The sequence below is a fragment of the Mytilus californianus genome, unplaced genomic scaffold (genome assembly GCF_021869535.1).
Source record: "Mytilus californianus isolate M0D057914Y unplaced genomic scaffold, xbMytCali1.0.p SCAF_10, whole genome shotgun sequence".
In the NCBI taxonomy this organism is placed as follows: Eukaryota; Metazoa; Mollusca; class Bivalvia; order Mytilida; family Mytilidae; genus Mytilus; species Mytilus californianus.
In genome coordinates, this window is record NW_026262582.1 from 6,412,669 (window position 1) to 6,434,711 (window position 22,043).

General features: G+C 32.0%; 1 long non-coding RNA gene across 3 annotated transcripts in view; it reads left to right on the forward strand.

Moving 5' to 3' along the window:
* The first annotated feature begins 3,911 nt into the window (after positions 1 to 3,911).
* Positions 3,912 to 22,043, forward strand: part of LOC127717528 (uncharacterized) — a 36,371-nt gene continuing 18,239 nt past the window's right edge. The window contains exons 1-3 of one of the 3 annotated variants that reach the window (XR_007989220.1): positions 3,912 to 3,945; positions 11,673 to 11,814; positions 13,169 to 13,667. This is a non-coding gene — a long non-coding RNA (uncharacterized LOC127717528). Of the gene's footprint in view, positions 3,946 to 9,945; positions 10,029 to 11,672; positions 11,815 to 13,168; positions 13,668 to 22,043 lie in introns of those variants that run through there. The other 2 variants (XR_007989218.1, XR_007989219.1) reach the window with 2 other exon arrangements.

Consider the following 22,043-nt stretch of genomic DNA (forward strand, 5'->3'; position numbering starts at 1 on the left):
TCTAAGAATCATCATGAAAATCTTAGAACATGCCGTGTGACGAAACATTTAATGTTGTCGTAGCTTTTAATGTTGATTCTATATGAGGGTCTTGATTGGGTGGGGCCTTCATTTCTGTATTCTTTATTTTTTATGCCATTATTCTCTATTCTTTATGAGAAAGCTTAGAATCAATATATATGTAAAAATAGTGTTTATTTATAATTACAACAACATCTGCTATTCTGTCACATAGTGTGTGTTTATATATGCATTATTGATGTTGATATAATTCAAATGTGCACCTATTATGATATGATATCATATCAAGACAAATCCAAGTAATGCAATACAAGGCTGTATGAATAGTTATAATGTATCCACCAACCTCGAGAGGAAGTGTCTCAAACATTTTTTTTTTTATTAAATTATGAGGCAGTTTTGTTCTCACTTCCTCTTATGTACATTTGTTAGTAAGTACTATGAAACTCATTTCAGAATTTGTTTACATATTCTTAGGTTTCGAACATATGAAGATATAAAAATGCTACAGATGAAAAAGGAACTGTGTCGATATCAATTTTAAGTCCATATTTGTCACCTTTCATAAATTGCCTGGTTAAGTTTTGCCAATATTCCCATAAACGACGCCGTAGAATAATTTTTATTCTAATTTAAGAAACGAAATCTATGTTTGCTCAGTTCAGTTTGGTCTAATTCCATATGTATTATTATATCAATAACTCATAGCTGAGAGGGTGATAGAGCAGACTGTTACCCCGAGAAAACATTGTCAATCGAGGCAAAGTCAAGGTTGACAATGTCTTTTCGAGGGGTAGCAATCCGCGTGCTTATTTACCATACAGACCGTTGAAGTGATTGCATGTCCTTGGAAATATTCATAGCTTGCAGTGCCAATGTTGATTTTTTATTTGATACGTTTGACAACTGCGTATTTTTGCAGGCGTGTTTCCACCATCGACATCAATGACTTTAGAGTGCTGTTTTTACGTATACTCCACATTTCATTGCATCTAAAATAAAAGAGAATTAACGAGGATATCACTTTCATTTATATATTCTTTGTACAAGGAAAATGTGTGAAGCGCGGTTTTTATACTTTATTCGCATACTCTATATAACAGTACATGTAAGCATTTAATAACTTCAATTATAAATTAAAGTAATTTTATTTTTTACTGTTTGTTTTTTTAATACATATTTGAGTGTGAGTAAATTTTGTTAATACAAGTCTACAGTGTTTTTTATAAGCTTGCAAATATTGTGATTTACAAACAACCTCCGCAAAAAAACCCAAAACAAACTTAGATTATGATGTGCGTGTGGTCATGCTTTATATCTGAACAATAAGGAATCTCTTCGACTCCTAATAAATTTAATATTATGTTTACAGAATTTTCGTTTTGCTCCTGAGTAAGCAGATACCCCAGGTTAATAGACTGCTATTTAATGGACAGGCACATACAGATGGCAGAATGATAAAACTTGTTTGCTGGCGCCAAAAAACCCTCCCACCTATAACCTCGGACAGAGAGGTAACATTCCATAATAAGAAAACTAACAAAATTAGTTGAAAAGGGCTTTACTTATCAGATCACTACAAAGCACATAAAAACTCTAATAGATATAAGAAGATGTGGTATGAGTGCCAATGAGAACAACTCTCCATTCAAGTCACATTTTTTAAAAGGAAAACCATTATAGGTCAAAGTACGGTCTTCAACACGGAGCCTTGGCTCATACCAAACACCAAGCTATAAAGGGCCCAACAATGACTAGTGTAAAACCATTCAAACGGGAAAAACAACGGTCTAATCTATATAAAAAACGAGAAACACTTATGAACCACATCAACAAACGACAACTACTGAACATCAGGTTCCTGACTTAGGACAGGTGCAAACAAATGCAGTGGGTTTAAACGTTTTAATAGGTACCAACCTTCACCCTTACCTGAAACAATAGTGTAACATCACAACATAGAAAGACACACTATAAAATATCAATTGAAATGGCTTAACTCAATCAAAAGACATATTAACACAAGTGAACATACACTGAACGAATAAATTTGATCTATGACACAATGTGAATACAAAATCAATAAAATAAGGGGTGAATAAATAAAGACAACAGTAGTTGTACAGATTTAAGAGAACTCGCAGCTACTGAAAGCTAGTTCAAAACCAATAAGAACTTATAAAAAATAATATATCTAAGACTATAAGTATGTTTGTATATTTCCTGCCAAAACATTTATAGGAGGTAAATATTTTGACAATTGATAATATATACAAACAAACATATGGTGTCCAAATACATTTTTGAGTTAAAAGAATTTCTGGGTAAAATTTGCCAACGTTCGTTAGTGTGTGTGAGTTAAAACAGGGAGATACCTGAGGCACGGGGCAACAATCATAAGGAACAGAAAGACACACAACACCATGGATACAAGATGGTCTGGATGGGGGCTGGATGCAGGTCCTTTTCTGTATTCTTTAACAAGAGGATTTGGATGGGGGTCCTTTTCTGTATTCTTTAACAAGAGGGTTTAGATGGGGTCCTTTTCTGTATTCTTTAAACAAGAGGGTCTGAATGGGGATCTATTCTGTATTCTTTAACAAATGGGTCTGGATGGGGGTCCTTTTCTGTATTCTTTAACAAGAGGGTCTGGATGGGGTCCTTTTCTGTATTCTGAAACAAGAGGGTCTAGATAGAGTCATTTTCTGTACTTTTCACAAAAGGGTCTGGATGTGAGTCCTTTTCTACATTCTTTAACAAGAGGGTCTGGATGGAGTCCTTCTCTGTATTCTTTAACAACAGGGTCTGGATGGGGGTCTTTTTCTGTATTCTTTAACAAGAGGGTATGCTGGTCTTTTCTATTTTCTTCTATTTTTTATGTAATTTTTCTCTATTCTTTATATCTTTTGTCCATTATTCTCTATTCTTTTTATTTTAGCACCTTATTATTCTCTACTCTGTAAACCCCCATCCACACCCTCGAGTCATTCAACACCATGGTCATATGATAAATAAGATCAAATGAATAAAAAAAGTTTACAAATAACTATACAGCGAAATAAAGTTTGAATACATTCAATTGCCACAATTTTTTTAACCCGCAAGATTTGCAAATAGAATATTACATTACATGTAGAGAGATAAATTCTGCAAGTAATAAATAGATAAATATCAAAAAGACAATGATTCAATATATCTACACCCCATGCAAATGCACTAAAATTAGTGCTTCAATTCAATAATCTTAGCAAATTTATCCAGTATATTTTGAAAACACAAATCTCTTTTGTCCTAAATTGTGATCTTTGTAACAAAGAGTTATAGTCTATTATTTATGTCCATATTATACATGCATATGAAATACAACCTGTTTACTTTAAATTAAGCATGCATTCGATTTAAATAATCTGCAATTTAACATGTATAACTTCTGAATTAATTAAGTAACTATAATCTTTTCATCTATTTCGGGAGAAGTGTTGCACCAATTAGCTTCTTCGATATTCATTGATATTATTGTTGGTGGATGAAAGACTAGACTGGTACCCGACCGTTATTTGACAAGTTTGACAATACCGAAGGCATACTGAATATTTTACAGAGGGGACCAACCCACTTGTATAATGAAGCTGTTGATTTGATATTTTACAGAGAAGATAGCTGATGCTGACAAATGTGGTTTGCAAAGGAAATCGCCCACATGAACCTTTGATATGCTAGCCATATCTTCCGGAAAATACCCTCTTCAGATAATCTGAGAAACAATTGAATTCACCTGATAACATTTTCATTGTTTCTTTTCACGACTTTTGATTCAGACATCCGTTTTATCTTTTCCATCTAATTTGTAGTATATATATTCCTTGTACAAAATTTATTGTCATAGGTGAGGTTGCTTTCATTACACTCTCCACTACAGTAAATGTAAGTATTCTAATAACTTAAAATTTTTATCTTTTATTGTCATTTGTAAATTGAAAAACAAGAATATAATTAAATATTTTTCTAATATGTTTACAGAAATTATGTTATTTTATAACTTTGAAATCGTCATTTACACTTCAAATTTAATTACTTGTATTCGTATCATCCGATTGATTACTTTTTGTTTCTATGAGAAAAGAAGGTACTCAATTCATACAAGGTGTGCTTATATTTTGAATCATTGGAACTGAATACATTTAACTATGGAATCGAAATACTGAAAAACAAAGAGACACTGCACGTGGTTACAAGAACGCAATAATTGTGTTTACGTTTTATTGGCCATTTTTTTTTACCCCATTTTCTTTACAATAAGGCTTTGACAAATGCTAAACATAGTAATTTTGCTTGAAAAAAATGCTAAACCGTATGGTTATCAAATGGACAATTAATCAGCGAACATTCAAGCTATAGTCTGTTTCATATTTGTATTGATTTCTATATATTAAACTAGGGTGGGCTCGAATGATGACACAGTATATAGAGAGTTTTCGTGATATCTACTGTTTTTCTTGGAAAAAAAAAATGTATCATATTTAAGATTTGGAAACAACTTTTGCTTTTTAAACATAATGATCATGACTCAGGTGCTATTCTAGAAAAAAGCAAATATAGTGAAAATTGACGAAAAAGGTCGTTAAACAGTGATTGAGTTGAATTACAAAAAAATTGAACTCGGTATTACATAACTTAGAAAACCAATAGTCAACTTTTGCCTCATGATCAAAGATATATTTTGGCTGTTATATGCAACAATGACATTTTTAGTAACGGGAACTGCCACCTTTTGTTTCCTAGTTTTTGTAATCTCCAAGAAACAAAAATGGAACACCACTGTTTCCCTAGGGAAAATGCATTACGAATAATTGCTCTTGTACAAGAGAGCGCAATTATTTGTTTACATTTTACCTGCAAGTGTTTTACCCCAAGATGGTACTCAGAATAGAATCTTGTACGGCTTCTGATTGGATGATACAGGATTGGTATAACTTTTGTTTAAAAGCTTATCAAATTAGGTTTAAAAAATCCAGAAAATCAAATTCAATTGTACAAAGTATAGAAAATATATTTCATTTCTGCACGCCTGAGCCATTAAAAATCTGCCTTTTTCATTAAGCGAAAAAAAATAGACGATGTTTTTCAACTGCATTTTTTTTGCCGCATGACCATATATATTTTTTGGTTGTTATGCAACCCTGGCATTTCTAGTAACAGGAACTGCTACTTGTTTTTTCCTAGTTTGTGTAGTCTTTTAGAAATAAAATACGGAACACCGCTGGTACCCTATGGAAAATGCATTACGAATAATTGCGCTCTTGTAACCTATAGGAAAATGACATTTTTTTATAAGGCTTTAAAAAATGTTAAAAATAGTCATTTTTCTTGGAAAAAAAGCGAAACAGTAATTTATGGGGTCAAATGGACTTTTCATCAGCGTGCATTCAAGCTATAGTCTGTTTCCTATTTGTATTGATTTCAACAATAGGTATTGAAAACTAGGGTGGGCTCGAATGTCGACACAGTGTGAAGAGAATAGAACGTTTTTGTGATATATACTGTTTTATTGGGTAAAGCATGTATATATCATGAATTTGGAGATACATTTTGGTTTTTAAACATTATGATCGTGACTCAGTTGTTTTCTAGCAAAAAGCTAATTTTTTGAAAATTGGCAAACAGAGCCCCTAAGCAAACACCAATGATTGAGTTGAATTGCAAAGTAAAAAAAAAATTAAACCTGGCATTAAATATTGAAGTAAAAGAATAGTTTTTCATGTCAAAGTAGTAATATTTTCATTTATTCGAAATTTGGAAAAACTATAGTCTGTTTCAAAAACGTGTTTTTTCAAGAAATGATTTCATTTAAAGCCATTCTTCAAAATTCTATGTAGCTTTTCCATATCAGAACGGTTTTGTCGGCAATATGATCAGTGCTGGTTGACCTTTAAAAAATTAGGGCAGTAAATAATAATTACTACCAAAAACATGAAACAACCAATACAATAAAAACATTTATTAGGCTAATGAAATGGATTCACACAACACAACAGTTCAATACTATTCAATAAACAAATTTAAGAATAACCAATACAGAAATTCAAAAATTGTTAATACATAAAATTAACCCTTAAACCAGTAGAGAAAATAACGAAATACCCATAAATAAAAATAGGCACGGGTGGGCGGGTTAAAAAATGTTCTCAAAACTATCAAAAATTGTTGATCGACGCTTCAACTCAAATTTCAAAAATAATATATAATAAGAACTAAGTGTTTACCGTGTGAAAACAAATCTTGGAGTGAAGTAGAAAGGTATGTAATTTAACAGGTAAACGAAAGCGAGTAGAATTCAACTAATAATCCAAAAAGGAAAGTTATGACAAAATCAAGATGACGAAAAGAATGTAGCATTTAAATAAAAAAATGCGTTAGGAATAGAAAAATAATAAAATTCTAGCAAAAATATAAATTTCTTTCTCAGTAATTTATCATTTTTAATAAAGTAAAAATTTCCGCATTCTCTTCTTGTCCTTTTGAACAGTAACGTATTTCGTAAAAAAATCGGTTCAAATTTTAGACCGGATCGGCGTCCAATAAATAATTCTCAAAATTCAGAGAGTGTTGAGATAATGTTTTGAAGCTGTGATATGAGCTAGATAGACGCTCGTGCTTCATATGGCATGTGCGCTTGATTTTAGAAAAATATTTGCATTACCGTTTTGGAAAATGACATTTTTTTTAATAAGGCTTTGAAAAATGTTAAAAATAGTCATTTTGCTTGGAAAAAATGCGAAACAGAAATTTATGGGGTCTAATGGACTTTTCATCAGCGTGCATTTAAGCTATAGTCTGTTTCCTATTTGTATTGATTTCAACATCTGAAACTAGGGTGGGCTCGAATGTCGACACAGTATGAAGAAAATTTTTTTTTAGTTTCTCAGCATATTTTTTCAGGTTTGCTGGAGTTGAAATAAGAGACCCCGTGAGCGGCACTATGTTTTCAGCACCACCTTTCTTCAAGGCGCTGTAGACGGCACTGCAACTTCTTAAAAACAATATGATTAGTGTTGGTTGTTTTGAAAAGTGTAACAAAATACTAAAGTCTTATCTTACCTGCGTTGGGACCTCCCTTAGAGCGTCTAGGTCAACTTTGTTTCCAATCAATGCACATTTCAAGTCTCTAGGTCCATATTGTTGTAGCTGTAACAGCCAATTCTCTACATTCTCAAAAGATTTATTACGTGGATAATATTACGCAATATCGCTAGCTGCAACTTTTCGGGGAAGCCATTGTTTGTATTTAAAAATGTCATGAGAAAAAAATTTGGTACCAAGAAAAATGATGAAACTGTTTACCATTTCATAGTTGCTTACATTCACGTCACTTTGGCATTGGGGATAAACCGTTCCTACAAAAAACAAAGATCCGAATGATTTGTAAAGAGGAAATTACATGTATTGGATAAATCTGGATACGTACGATTTAAACAACTATTTTAAGATATATTACAAAAATACTTCAATGTTTTCATATCTCACGCAATAAAACTAAAAATAGCGCACCAATTGAATCATGATATTATTTAGGAAGCAAATTAACTCAGTATTTTCTGAAAACACTAACATTTTTTTTTCTTAAAAAAAAGCTTATAATTTTGTTCTCAAGATGCGTGATCTGTGTTACAAAAGGTTATATTTTCGTGTTAATGTCCAGATTGTATATGCATATGAAATACAAAACAGGGAGAAAAGATACTAAAGGGACATTCAAACTCATAAGTCGACAATAAACTGACAACGACATGGCAAAAAAATAAAAAGACAAACAACAGTACACAAAACACAAAATAGAAAACTAAAGACCGAGCAACAAGAACCCCACCAGGGCCTCGGACAAGGAAAGCAGATCCTGCTCAATGTGTGGCGCATTGTAACTGTTTTACTATGCACTTGTTTGACATAATCTGCAATTAAATGATTGTGGCATAACTTCTGAATTAATTAAGTAACTGGAATCTCATACAACATGTTATTAATTGATAAAACATACAAATGTTTAATAGATAGCTATTCGATGAAGAGGTTCAAAAGGTAATAGCTGATGTTGACGAATATCTTCTGTAAAAGGAATTACAGATATGAGCCTTATGCAAGCCATATCTTCCAGAAAATACCCTTTTCTATTTTTCTTAGAAGCAATTGAATGAACCTGATAAAAGATTGTTTCTTTTACGACTTTTTATGAATTTCTTGTTTCGGAAAACAGTTTTTTTCATGTAATTTGTTAATTTTGTAGTTTCACTTTCATTTATATATGCTTGTACAACACCAATTGTCAAAGGCGCGGTTCTTACATTCTTCACTACTAACAGTAATTGTGAGTATCTCAATAAACATATAAGTGCAGGCAATGCCATCTTTTACTGTTATATACATAAATAGTGTAAGGACATTTTGTTAATATGGTTTCTCGATATTTTTCTGATCTGTTTACAGAAATGGTGGTATATAATATCTTACATAGAAATCGTCATTCACATTACAAAATTTAATTATCCTATTTTTTATTTCTGTTTCTATGATAAAGGTAACAAACATAATCTGAGGAAATTGCAAGAACTCCAAAAGTAGCAAAACCGTGTGCATCGACAGGATAAACGTTACCTGATATGTACGCACCACCCGCCGTACGAAATCAGACTCACAATCGTCAAAATTACAGATCAAACGACTATACTAGTAACTGACGATCTAGGAACCGGAAAAATGTTCCTAATAAGTTAAGACACAAATACATTGTATCGGTAAACCAATTCCTTATGGATACAGTGAATTTTTTTTTTAATAGAACATCTTGACGATCCGGGTATACATCGTTCTTTAAAATGATTTTTGTGAATTTTAAATATCCAGTATAAAGATTAGATTATCAGCATTTTTATTTCATGTCACATGTGCTGTTTATGCCATGTCGAGACGATACGGTATTTGTTTTGATCTTTGTTGAAGGCGCTCTACTCTGACCTATAGGTCATTACATTTGGACTCTGGAAAGACCTATCCACTTTCGCTTTGGTATTAGTGATCTATATTTATCAAATAGACTATTATCATATTACCGACTTTTGACTCCGGATTATATAATTTTTCTACGGGTTACGTACTCTGCAGTAGGACATCCTGGTACTCGGTCAAGTAATAGCAAGTTAAAAAAGTAAATTAAAGCTTACATTCGGTTCAATTTGTGGAAAAAAATAACTGTTTTATGGTCTCTATACATCACAAAATCATCGAAAAACAGTAAACTTTCCGCCTATAATGCACCGATTATAGGTTTTGTTTGTCCTTACTTGACCGAGTACCAGGATGTCCTACCACAGAGAAGGTAACAGTCGAAAAATTATAATTCGGAGTCAAAAGTCGATAATATGAAAATGGTCTATTGTTTAAGATATTCCGAAATTTTACGAAAACAAATTATCATTGCATTATTACAATTTAACGTCAACGTCGACACTACGAAAATATAATGCTAAAATATAAAAAAAAAAGATAACCACTAGTATATTGAAGTGAAATTTCACTCGTAACCAAACACGGTGAGCTGCTTTTTTCTGTAAATGACCGAATTCAAATTTTGAAGAAATAACATTGCGTTTGAAATAAATGTTTACAGTTTTTAAGCTTTCACAAGAAAACATATAAATGAGAAAAATATGTCAATATTCTAAATATAAAATTGTTTCTCTGCCACCACAACATTTTTGCAATTGCTGTTTTTGAACAATTGATAATACAAGTAGAAATATGGTGAGATATTTTATAAACCAATTATTCAATGTGCTCTTATCCTAAGCAATTGCCTTCATCCATTCAATAATCATGATAATATCAAGGAAGTAAACTTATTTTGTCCTTAATTTTGTAGTTTCACTTTCATTTATATATTATCCATTGTTTTCTGTACAAAGTAAATTTTCTGAGGCACATTGACTTCCTCTACATTTTTTATTACAGTAAATGTAAGTATTTTAATAGTTTAATAGACATGATAATTGAAGCCAATTTTATCGGTAACTGTTATTTTCAATATAGAAATAGGGTGAAGAAATTTTGATGAAAGAATACCTCAATATTCGTTTTATATGTTAACAGAAATTGTACTATATTTTCATAACGTAAGCATCTTCATTACATTTTGCAAATTATTTATTTATATCATTTGATTAGTTATCTTGTAGATTTTTTTTAAGAGATTTTACTTTCTTCATGACGATGTGCCCTTCTACTCAAAGACTATAAATTTTATTTCAAGGTACTGAATGCATTTAACTATAAAATTTAAAACAAATACTCAAACATAAAGAGATACATATGTTAAATGAAATTGGTTTTGTTTTCGTCGTCGTTACCATTTGTCAATCAGCATAGACATTTGTTGATCATTCAGTTTTATAAAGTAACATAAGCTTCGAAGATATTTTGTAAGATTGCAAATACAAGCATGGAAATAAGTTTTGCAACCTTTGGTTAATACTATTTAATATCTCGTATTCCAACTACATTGATTTTCGCTAAAACATCTATCTTAATCATTTTTTCAAGGAAGCTATTTACCCATTATTTTCTGACAATGCAATCGGGAAAATGAATCGTTATTAGTAAGTTCTGGAAATACAAATTGCTTCCGCTTTATTTTTTTTAACACATTTTTAACGATATTGAGAAATTGTACGAAAAAAAATATTCATTTAATTTAACGCTAACTTTCAGTACCATCATATATATATACACATATTGATATATACACACATATATATAAATAATGTCAAAATAAAAACAAGATTTCCAAACAAGTGTAGCAAAAACTAGTATCTATTACAAAGGAGATAAATTCAACTTTCCAATTGTCAACCTCCAATTTTTTAGCAGTAACATGAAATGCTCCGTCGTATACCGTTTGTAAAACTCAATTAATACGTTACGCTCGTGCACTTTCTCACCAAATGGACTTCGTTTAAAGGGCATTATTGCTCTTTACACAAACACGGCTCTAACAGAGTTATGATGTAGGAACGACTGAAATCGGCACTACAGATGTTTTACGGTCACCATCACAAATTGGTAGACCGATACGATGTGTCGGTGTCTCAACTAGCGACATGTTTTCGTGGTTTGAGATCTTAAGATACAAGTATAGCCGCCTGATCTGTAATTGTACCGATTGTTTCCAATTCCCGATTGTGAATGAGTGTGGATTCGCATGGATCGTGATGCATGCATAGCAAAAGACGTTTACAATGTCGTCGCTCCTTTAGAGTTCATGCATCTTCTCCAGTTTTCATGTTTCATTTGATGATTTGTCTCTTCTTAATCGATGTACAAGATTTGAACATCGGGTAAGTACTGTTGCCCTAAATGAAAATCTAAAATGAAAACTTACACAGCCGATAATGCGCATTTGGTGATGTCATTTACGATAAAAAAAACCGGGGGATTTGGGTTACGCCGAATGGAACGAATCCGTTTCTGCTGATGATGTGTTTATTTGTCTTTTCAATCAAATTGCAATAGCAACAACATATAACACACAAGTTTTGTAAAAGGAATCAAGTTATATGAGCGAGTCATGAGTTTATGTCAAGCAAGAGCTAATTTTATTTCAGCTAAATTACAATGGGCGTGAAGATATACATATGGGCAGAGGGAGGAGGAAATGTAGGTCATGGATCGATGACCCTAGGCGATGGAACCCATATCAGCTGGTGGCCCAAGGACGACAAAGCGAAATCTGCCAACCAAAGATGGGTGAGTTTAGTTTCAGAATTACAAACTTTCTATTCAAAGCAGTGACCTGATTTGATTTATCAGCTCTAATAAGTCTGTATTAGGTTTTGGATTTTCAAATATTTTGGCTTCGAGAATCACCGAGGAGACAATGATTGGCGAGATGTGCATCTGATGCAGTAAATTTGGTATAGTTTATTTTATTACTACTACATCATGTACATGGCCGATATTTCTGCTGGTAGACTGTTACCTACTCTGTGGTAGGACATCCTGGTACTCGGTCAAGTAAGGAAAAACAAAACATATAATCGGTGCATTATAGGAGGAAAGTTTACTGTTTTTCGATGATTTTGTGATGTATAGAAAACATAAAACAGTTATTTTTTTCCAAAAATTGTACCGAATGTAAGTTTTAATTTACTTTTTATCTTGCTATTACTTGACCGAGTACCAGGATGTCCTACTGCAGAGTACGTAACCCGTAGAAAAATTATATAATCCGGAGTCAAAAGTCGGTTATATGATAATAGTCTATTTGATAAACATAGATAACCAATACCAAAGCGGAAGCGGATAGGTCTTTCCAGAGTCCAAATGACCTGGATGTAATGACCTATAGGTCAGGGTAGAGCGCCTTCAACAAAGAATAAAACAAATACCGTATCGTCTTGACATAGCATAAACAGCACATGTGACATTAAATAAAAATGCTAATAATCTAATCTTTATACTGGATATTTAAACTTCACAAAAATCATTTTTAAGAACGATGTATACCCGGATCGTCACGATGTTCTATTAAAAAACAAATTAACTGTATCCATCAGGAATTGGTTTACCGATACAATGTATTTGTGTCTTAACTTATTAGGAACATTTTTTTCGGTTCTTAGATCTTCAGTTACTAGTATAATCGTTTGATATATAATTCTGACGATTGTACCCGGAGTATTAACAGCTCCGTAGCCAGTACAAAAATGAACACATGGATATTGTGTTATTGAAGTCGGAGAATAATTTACTACACCATTACCAAATGAAAAAAAGACAAACAGTCTACGAAACAATATACAAGAACTTAAAATATGCGCAACACTTATATCACAGACCCCATCAGCAACCAGAAACTGGCGGTAGTTTCCTGTGCGCTGATCAGTTAAGCAGACAAAGATTATGACAATAAATCGTCTGCTGTTATATGTATGTTTAAAATGCGTGATAATGAATCATTTAGTAGTTCTAAGTCGCTATTTTCTTGTGTAGCTTTCCTTAGAGAACTGTTAACGTTTTTGATTCGAGCGTCACTGATGAATCGTTTGTAGAAAAATTCTCTATTTTATGAAAAGTAGATCTCTGTATATTTATGTTATAGACATCAGTGGAAGCAGAACCAGCAACTTCGTATGAACAAGATGTTGAATGGGAAGGAAAACCAGCTGATTTCATATACAAAATTCCTTCCGGAAAACTTGATGAGGCAGCAATAAAATCATGGTGGAATGAATTCAAAACAACAAACAGATATCACATTGTTTTTAAGAATTGTTGCAGTGCCGTATACAGCGCTTTGCAGAAAGGTGGAGCTGACAAGATAGCATCGTTTCCGATGTCTCCTATTTCAACACCAGCAAACCTGAAGGAATATGCTGAGAAACTACAAAAAGCTACAAAATAACAAACATTAAATCAAAGGACAATGAACAGCGCTGATTTTATTATATAACCAAAAATCATCATATGACATCGTTTCATCATAAGAGTGTTTCTTGTACTCTTGCGTAACTCCGCTTAAAAGTTTTAAAAGTTGATGGATTAAATCAACAAAGCGACATATATAATTAGTTATCAAATAAAAAAAAAAGTGGACAATATTTTGTACTGAATGTCCTTTCTTTTGTCTCCACTATTGCCGCTGTATCACGATTCTCATATACTGATTTTCATGTTCCGGAACATTCCCTGATTTAACTTCAATTCTACGTCAGTTGACCTATGTAATTTCCAAATCAATCTCATTCAGTAAGTCACTTGGACCTCCAATTATATATCCTTAATAAGTAACAGGTTTATCGATATTTCCTCTTTTTATCTTATAAGGAGTTCCTACAGATAACATAAGTTAGTATTGAATCTGAGATGACGAGATGTATACATATTGATTTACACGACCGATTAAGAACAAATTAGTTGTCAAACTGTGTTTTCAATTTCTTGTACAAAACAAAATGAATACGAAATTGTAGTAGTAGTAGTAGTAGTAGTAGAAGTAGAAGTAATAGTAGTAGAAGTAGTCCTCTCAAAGTATATTACATGTAATTTCAGCGTCCTCAAATATGACGTTTTTGGCCCAATAGAACGTTTAAATCAGTTACGATCCCATAAAACATATTCAATTATGATGATATGGTCTTATGATTGCCTATTAGGTATTTGAATTCTCGGCGTCCTCAAATATGAATTTTTAGACCAACTAGGACGTATAAACAGTAACGATCCCATAATAAATATAAAATGTTGATGATGTGGTTTTAGAATTGCCTATGAGATTGATGGATGCATGGATGTCTAAATGGAACAGAAAATAAAAACGAGTAATTAGTCAATGACACAACAACCGAACAAAGCAGAAAACAGCTCAAGGTCACCAATGGGTCTTCAACAAGAAAGAAAATCCATCACCCGGAGCTGAACATGTCACGTGCGGTCTGTGGTTTTGTTAGTTGTTTTTCTTTTTTGTATCGATCTGAAGTGTTCAGCCCTTTTAACTCATTTATTTAGCTTGTTGTTATGTTGTACTGTTGTATCACTGTTCTAGGATATGGCGCCAGCAACCAAGATTAACCTCGCAGCATTCTGTATGTGTCTGTCACAAATCAGGAGCCTGTAATTTAGTAGTTGTCGTTTGTTGCTGTATATAAAATTTGGTTTTCGTTCTTTGCTTTGTTAATAAATAAAGCCGTCAGTTTTCTTATTTGACTTGTTTTTCATTTGTGATTTCGGGGCTTTTATAGCTGACTATGCGATATGGATTTTGCTCATCATTGAAGGACGTATGGTGACCTATAATTGTTAACTTCTATGATTTTTGCCTTTGATGGAGATATTTCTCATTGGCAATCATACTACATCTTCTCATTTTTATATTGAGCTCACCCCTTAACAATAATGTATACTAGTTCAGTGAAATGGACGCCACATTTAACTCCGAAATATTCAAATGAATGAAAATAATAAAAAAAACACACACAAGACTAGCAAAGGTTAGAGATTCCTGATTTTTGACAAGCACAAAACTGCAGTGGGGTTTAACATATTTTGTGAGATCTCGCATTTTTCTTACTCCGAGCGGACCAGTCTTTGCTCTTTAAGCAAAGAAGCAGCAACTATCAATTTTAAAATCTTTGATATGACCCGGCTTGGTGTTCGAAACCACGAGCTCCTGCACTCAAGGCGAGCAAACTACCACTAGTAGTATAATATTAATATTTTAAATGAAACAATAAGAGGATGTATGGCTTGAATTGATACAGTAAAACAAATCAATAATTGATGATTAATAAATGCAACGAAATCATAAAATTTAAGTTTAAAATTTTTTTCAGTTAAGACATTACCGTGTGAATATCTTTTGCAAGCTGTAATTTGAATTAAGTAATAAACAAAATGTATCTAAAGCTCTTAATTTCAGCTGAAAAAAAGCTCGTACGCGTTTTGACCTGAGATTTTCTTCTTGAATGCAAGTCATGACCTGTATTTTCATTTTCAGGTTTACTGGTATAACAAAAACGTCACAGACATTCAACACAACTGACTAAATGATTCAAACAAACATTGTCGCATTTGTTTGTACCTGTTCTAAGTCAGGAACCTGATGTTCAGTGGTTGTCGTTTGTTCATGTGGTTCATAAGTGTTTCTCGTTTCTCGTTTTTTATATAGATTAGATCGTTGGATTTCCTGTTTGAATGGTTTTACACAAGTCATTTTTGGGGCCCTTTATAGCTTGCTGTTCGGTGTGAGCCCAGGCTCCGTGTTGAAGGCCGTATTTTGACCTATAATGGTTTACTCTTACAAATTGTGACTTGGATGTAGAGTTGTCTCATTGGCACTCATACCACATCTTCTTATATCTTTATACACATAAATCTAACATAGACTCCAAAGAAAAAAGATCTGTAGTAGATAGTCAATTTGACAAAAACGCCAACAAATACGTTTTTGTCGTTAGTGGTAACTTGACAAAGACGCCGATAAAAAAGTTATTATTGATAGAACATACCGTCCTAATACAATGTATACAATTTCTCAATGAATTAAAAATTAAGGAAAATATAAACACAATAGAAACAACACTGTAAAACCACTCTATTGTCAACATTGCACATACGAACCAAACAGAATGAAACTAAAATATGATTTGCACTTAAAAAACCCGTGACTTTGATGAAATGTCCCATGTCTGAGGACCGAGTTGTAAAATAAATCAAATGTCTGAATATTAGAAGACTATGAGGCAGGTTGTCTGTAACTGTTGATTACACGTTCAGAAAATAAGATAAAAACTTACTGTGACAGCAATACAAAACATTCATATAACTTGTGTTATATCAAATTTTCGATTTTTAGTTGAAAAACCGGCCGCCATGTTAGATTGATGACTTAAAACTAATGAAAGGATACATATGAATTAGATTGGATTTGATTAACTCAGTAGTTTGGGAAGAGGTGATTAACAAATTATTTGCATACCGAAGATAACGGGAACCAACGTAAATACAAACATATTTTTATAAACTAGATCGTTACTGCTGCGTCTATTTTTGTCTTTATTATGTTGTTTACAGGAGATACATGAATTAACTCTGAATCGACTAATGTGCGTTTAGAAGTTTATTCCACTAGTGATCGTTTTATTTATATTGTAGTTTCGGATATAGCTACTGCACAAGTTAAGTGGGTAATATTTCTTTTTAAAAATTATGAAATAGAACATTTGTTTTTATGTTACGCAATTACATTATGTATTCAGTAGAGAAGCTATACATATCAATTTCTAACAAAATGAGAATATTGTAAAAGTAGAGAGCTAATACTGCATGCATTACTAAAATGAATCATAAGACTAATCGGAAATTTTTTTACGTTTATAGCAACGGTAGCCAATTCGTTTTTAGGCTATGACTGAGTTGGTAGAGCTAGTGACTATAGTTCTTGTTACCATAGTAATAAAAATTTGTATACAAACTCAGGTAGCAAATCTCTACGTGAATGGTGATCAACAACTGTTGCAAGTGTACTGCTCAAAAGGCCAATATTCAAGTTTTAAGAAATGACATTTAGAAATTGTATCAAAATGGTTATTGTAATAGCAGACTTTACTGTTATGAATCACATTTTGGTTAAACTCAGAAAAGAACTAAATTCCATTATATTGATAAATTCAACAACACTTACCGTTATGTTGATGATATTTGTTTGTTAAATAATCTAGAATTGTCTTCTAAAAATATACTACTGAAATTTACCCAAAGGAACTTACTTTAAATAAATCAAATATTTACAGCAATAACTGTCCTTTCATAGATTAAGATAGTTCAGTATGTTTCCAGAAATTCTACACAAAAATTTACGACAAAGGGACGATTTTTCATTCCCTATAATTGTTAATTTTCCGTTTTGGACGGTGAGGTTTCTTTGGCACCGTCTAACATTGTTTATATATCCCAACTCGTTCGCTATGCTCATGTCTGTAGTGATGTGTTGGATTTCAATAAGCGTAATCTTTGTATTACTAGTGAATTATCAAGTCAGGGATTTCGTTAACACAAATTACTTTAAACCTTTACTAAATTCTTCCATAGATACAAAGATTTGTCCTGCAAGTTTGTGAACTTTCCATTTCTATGTAGCAACATTCCAGCCGCGCCTGCATACGGAGTATATATCTCCCAATTGATACGATATTCCCGGCTTGTGTTTCCTATCATGATTTCCTTGATAGAAGATTGCTGCTCACAAGGAAGCTATTAAACCAAGAGTTCCAAATGGTTAAGTTGAAATCATCCCTTCGTAAATTTTACGGACGCCATCACGAGTTGGTTGACCGTTATGGAATAACCGTTTCACAGATGATATCGGATATGTTCATTATGTCGTAACTACAATACCCTTCCCTTTTCACAAATGTGACTTACCGAATTAGACTATTTACCGGATTTGTAATAACATAAGCAACACGACGGGTGCCACATGTGGAGCAGGATCTGCTTACTCTTCCGGAGCACCTGAGATCACCCCCAGTTGTTGGTGGGGTTCGTTTTGCTTAGTCTTTAGTTTTCTATGTTGTGTCATCTGTACTATTATTTGTCTGTTTGTCTTTTTATTTTTGGCCATGGCGTTTTTAGTTTGTTTTCGATCTTTGAGTTTGACTGTCCCTCTGGTATCTTTCGTCCCTCTTTTCTTCTTTGTCTGTACCTGTAGAAAACTTTTTTTTTCAAACGGAATAGCACATCCTAAATTTCACAGTGGTGTTGTAAACCGAGCCTAGAAATTTATATACGATCCAGATAAATTTATCGATCCTTTAGATAAACTAAATCTCATAGGTTTCCTATTTAACACTGTAATTAAATCTTTGAATTTTGTTTTTTTTTGTATGAATATCAATTTTGTGATCAGTAAATTATAACCATACTAAATATTAATAGAACTAATTCTTCTTAGTAACACATATGTACTTTCACTTTCTGTCGATACCTATAGTTTGGCATTGCACAAGGTAATGTTTTCTCTGACTGTAAATGACTTCTTTACACTAAATCCATTGGATGTTGGATGTGTACTGATTGATATCTAAGTCATTATATACATGATTTTTTTATTTATGTTATTGGCTTTGAACTAGCTGTCAGTAACTGCGAGTACTCTCAGATCTGCACGTAGTGTCTTTGTTGTCGAAATGTAACGGTGACGGAAGTACCCGTCCACGTCCACTCTGTTAGATGTATTTCTATTTGTATCCATCTGATGAATAAAGCCTTTTTTAACTGTTTGTTATAGTTGGTCTTAAGTTGTACTGTTACACAACTGTCCTAGGTTAGGGGAGGGTTGAGCTCTCACAAACATGTTTAGTCCTGCCACTTTCTGTATGTGCCTGTCCCAAGTCAGGATCCGAAGTTCAGTGGTTGTCGTTGAGTCATATTTGTTTTTCGTAAATTGTTTTGTTATAACTTGGGACGTTAGTTTTCTCAATTGAATGGTTTCATATTTTTCATGTTTGGGTGTTTTAAAGCCGATCATACGGTATGGTTTTTTTTCATTGTTGAAGGCCGTACGGTTGACTCTAATTTCTTACATTCACTTCATATAAACATTGGTGAATAGTTGTCTCATTGGCAATCATACTTAATCTCCATTGTTTTTATATATGAATGAATTTCGACAATTTTGATACCATGTTTAGTTCCAAATAGTAATGTCAAAACAAAAAGAGGACTTAACAAGTATTTTTTGTATGAAAAGAAATCTTTTTGGCTGGAAGTTTGACCTGAAACCTAGAGGTGCTGCGGTAAGAGAAAGCTTATCAAAAGTAAGCATCCTTGCTAAGTGGAATAAGCCATACTACAAACAGAGATGAATAGACGGAACTATGAGTGTATATAAGCACATATTATTTTTTTTTCTTTTTAAAATTTCTTTATTTCCATCAGTTGCTTGTTACATTGTCTTCAACAAGTCCAAGCTTCTTGTGAAGAATAAATATAATTTTCAATTCTATTATATTAATAAATAAAACATCAATCTAATAAATGTTTCTTAACATTAACTAAAAATTTAACTTCTTCTAACTTTTTTGAATAATACATTCGTTTTGTAAATTCTCTAATGAATAGACAAAAAACATCAAGTCTTTTCATTTTCTGATCAGATACATAGTAGGATTTATAAATTGAAAACCCAATAATAGTAATAAGATAGTTAAAGCCAAAATAATATTTATCAGATATTTTATAGCCAAAAACAATATCTTTCAATGTGATAGCTTTTTCTATATTTACTTTTTGCAATAAATTATGAATTTTTCTCCAAAAATCGTTTAAAAAAGAACATGACATAAAATAATGTTGATAATCTTCTTCAGTAAAGCATTTGTTACATAAATCATTGTCTGTTACCTTCCATCTAAACAATAACTTTTTAGTAGGTAATATACTTTGTAAAAGTTTCCATCGATACATCTTCAATTTATTTTCTTCTAAATTGTGAAAAATAAAGTTGTACAATGGTTTCAAATGAAATTCTGTCTGTAATGGTAGTACCTTTAACCATACATTTATACCAATCGGTTTCACAACTTTTTTCTTTACTAATCTGTTATATAATAACTTATTTGACAAAAAAGAAATGTCAATATAGTTACCACTTATTGACAAACATTGTCTGTTTACATTGACTATACTTCTCGTGGAATTCTCTGATCTAAGACATTGTAACCAATCTTTTGGAATTGCTTTTTTTATGGATGTCAACTCAGCAATCCAGTTGGATTTATTTTCATTTTTTTTCAAAATTACATCTTGTGAAATTTCCCCATTTTCATCTAAAATATCATTTATATATATCAAATTACCTTTTATCCAATTTTTGAAAAAAAGACTTTTGTTATTAAATTTAATGTATTTATTCCCCAAAATAATTTGTTTTCTAATTTCGTAAAAGGTTTTTGGTATATCTGTCTGTCCTCCTCCTACTTTCATCCAGCAATTTAATACATTTTTATAAAATTTTGGAATATTAGGTAGATATTGATCAACTTTATTATAATCCATATTCATATAAACTGCTAGGCAATTTTTTCCTGAGCCTTGTAAATATTTTAAAGGTATAAGTTGCCATCTGGCAATATCTTTTTTTAAGATTCTACCAATCCATGATGCTTTTAGTGATTCAAAGTGACTTTCAATGTAAATCATATTCAAACCCCCGTTTTCATAACTACCAATCATCGTATTTCTTTTAACTTTATCAGGTTTGTCATTCCAGATAAATTTAAATCATTTTCTTTCCATTTCTTTTTTATATTTTTCTGGAAACACACATGAGCTAGCTAAAAAGGTGAAGAGTGGTATAATCAAAGATCAAAATTTTCCCTAATATAGTGAGATTTCGCTTTTTCCAAAGAGTAAGTAATTTATCCATTTCATCTATTTTATTTTCAAAATTTAATTTCTCACATTCTTCATTATCATGTCCAAAATAAATCCCTAAAGCTTTTACAGGTTTATCTGTCCAGCTAATATTTGCGATTTTATCTTTACTATTTTTGAGTTTTCCTATCCATATCCCTTCTGTTTTATTTTTATTTATAATTAATCCCGAATAATATCCAAAGATATCAATTTCATTCAATGCTAGTTCGATGTAATTTTTATCATTAAAAAATAAAGTTGTGTCATCAGCTAATTGGCTTATTTTAATACAATGTGTTTTTCTATCAAATTTTATCTGAAATCCTTTTATATCTTCGTTATTTCGAAGTCTCAGTGCCAATATTTCAACGGATATTACAAAAAGTAGAGCAGATAAAGGACACCCTTGTCTAATCCCTCTTGAATTCTTAAACATTTCTGAAGTCCACCCATTATTAATAATACATGTTTGAATATCAGTATACAAAGTTTTAACCCAATTTATGAATGATTCATTGAATCCAAAGTGATATAAAGTATCTAACATAAATTTCCATTCAAGAGTGTCAAAGGCTTTTTTAAAATCGACAAAAACAATAGCCCCTTCTATATTATATATATATCTGCATAATCTATAATATCTTGTATTTGCCTTAAATTAAATCCAATGAATCTATTTTTTATGTATCCAGACTGATCTGTGTTTATGAGTTTTGGTAAAACTTTTTTCAGTCGTTGAGCTAGTACATGGGACAATATTTTAAGATCGACATTTTATAATGAAATTGGTCTATAATTTTCTAATTTTAATGGGTCCCCCTTTTTAAATATTAACGACAAAACACTAGACCGCTGCGAGTAAGTCAATAAATTATCTTCATGACCCTTATTATATACTTTAACAAGTAAATATTTAAGCTTCTTCCAAAATGTTTTGTAAAATTCTACGGTTTTCCAGGAGACTTGTTCAATTTCATATTTTGTATTGCTTCAGAACACTCCTCAAGCGTAACTGAACCATCACACAATAGCTTTTCTTCATCATTTAATTTTTATTCTAA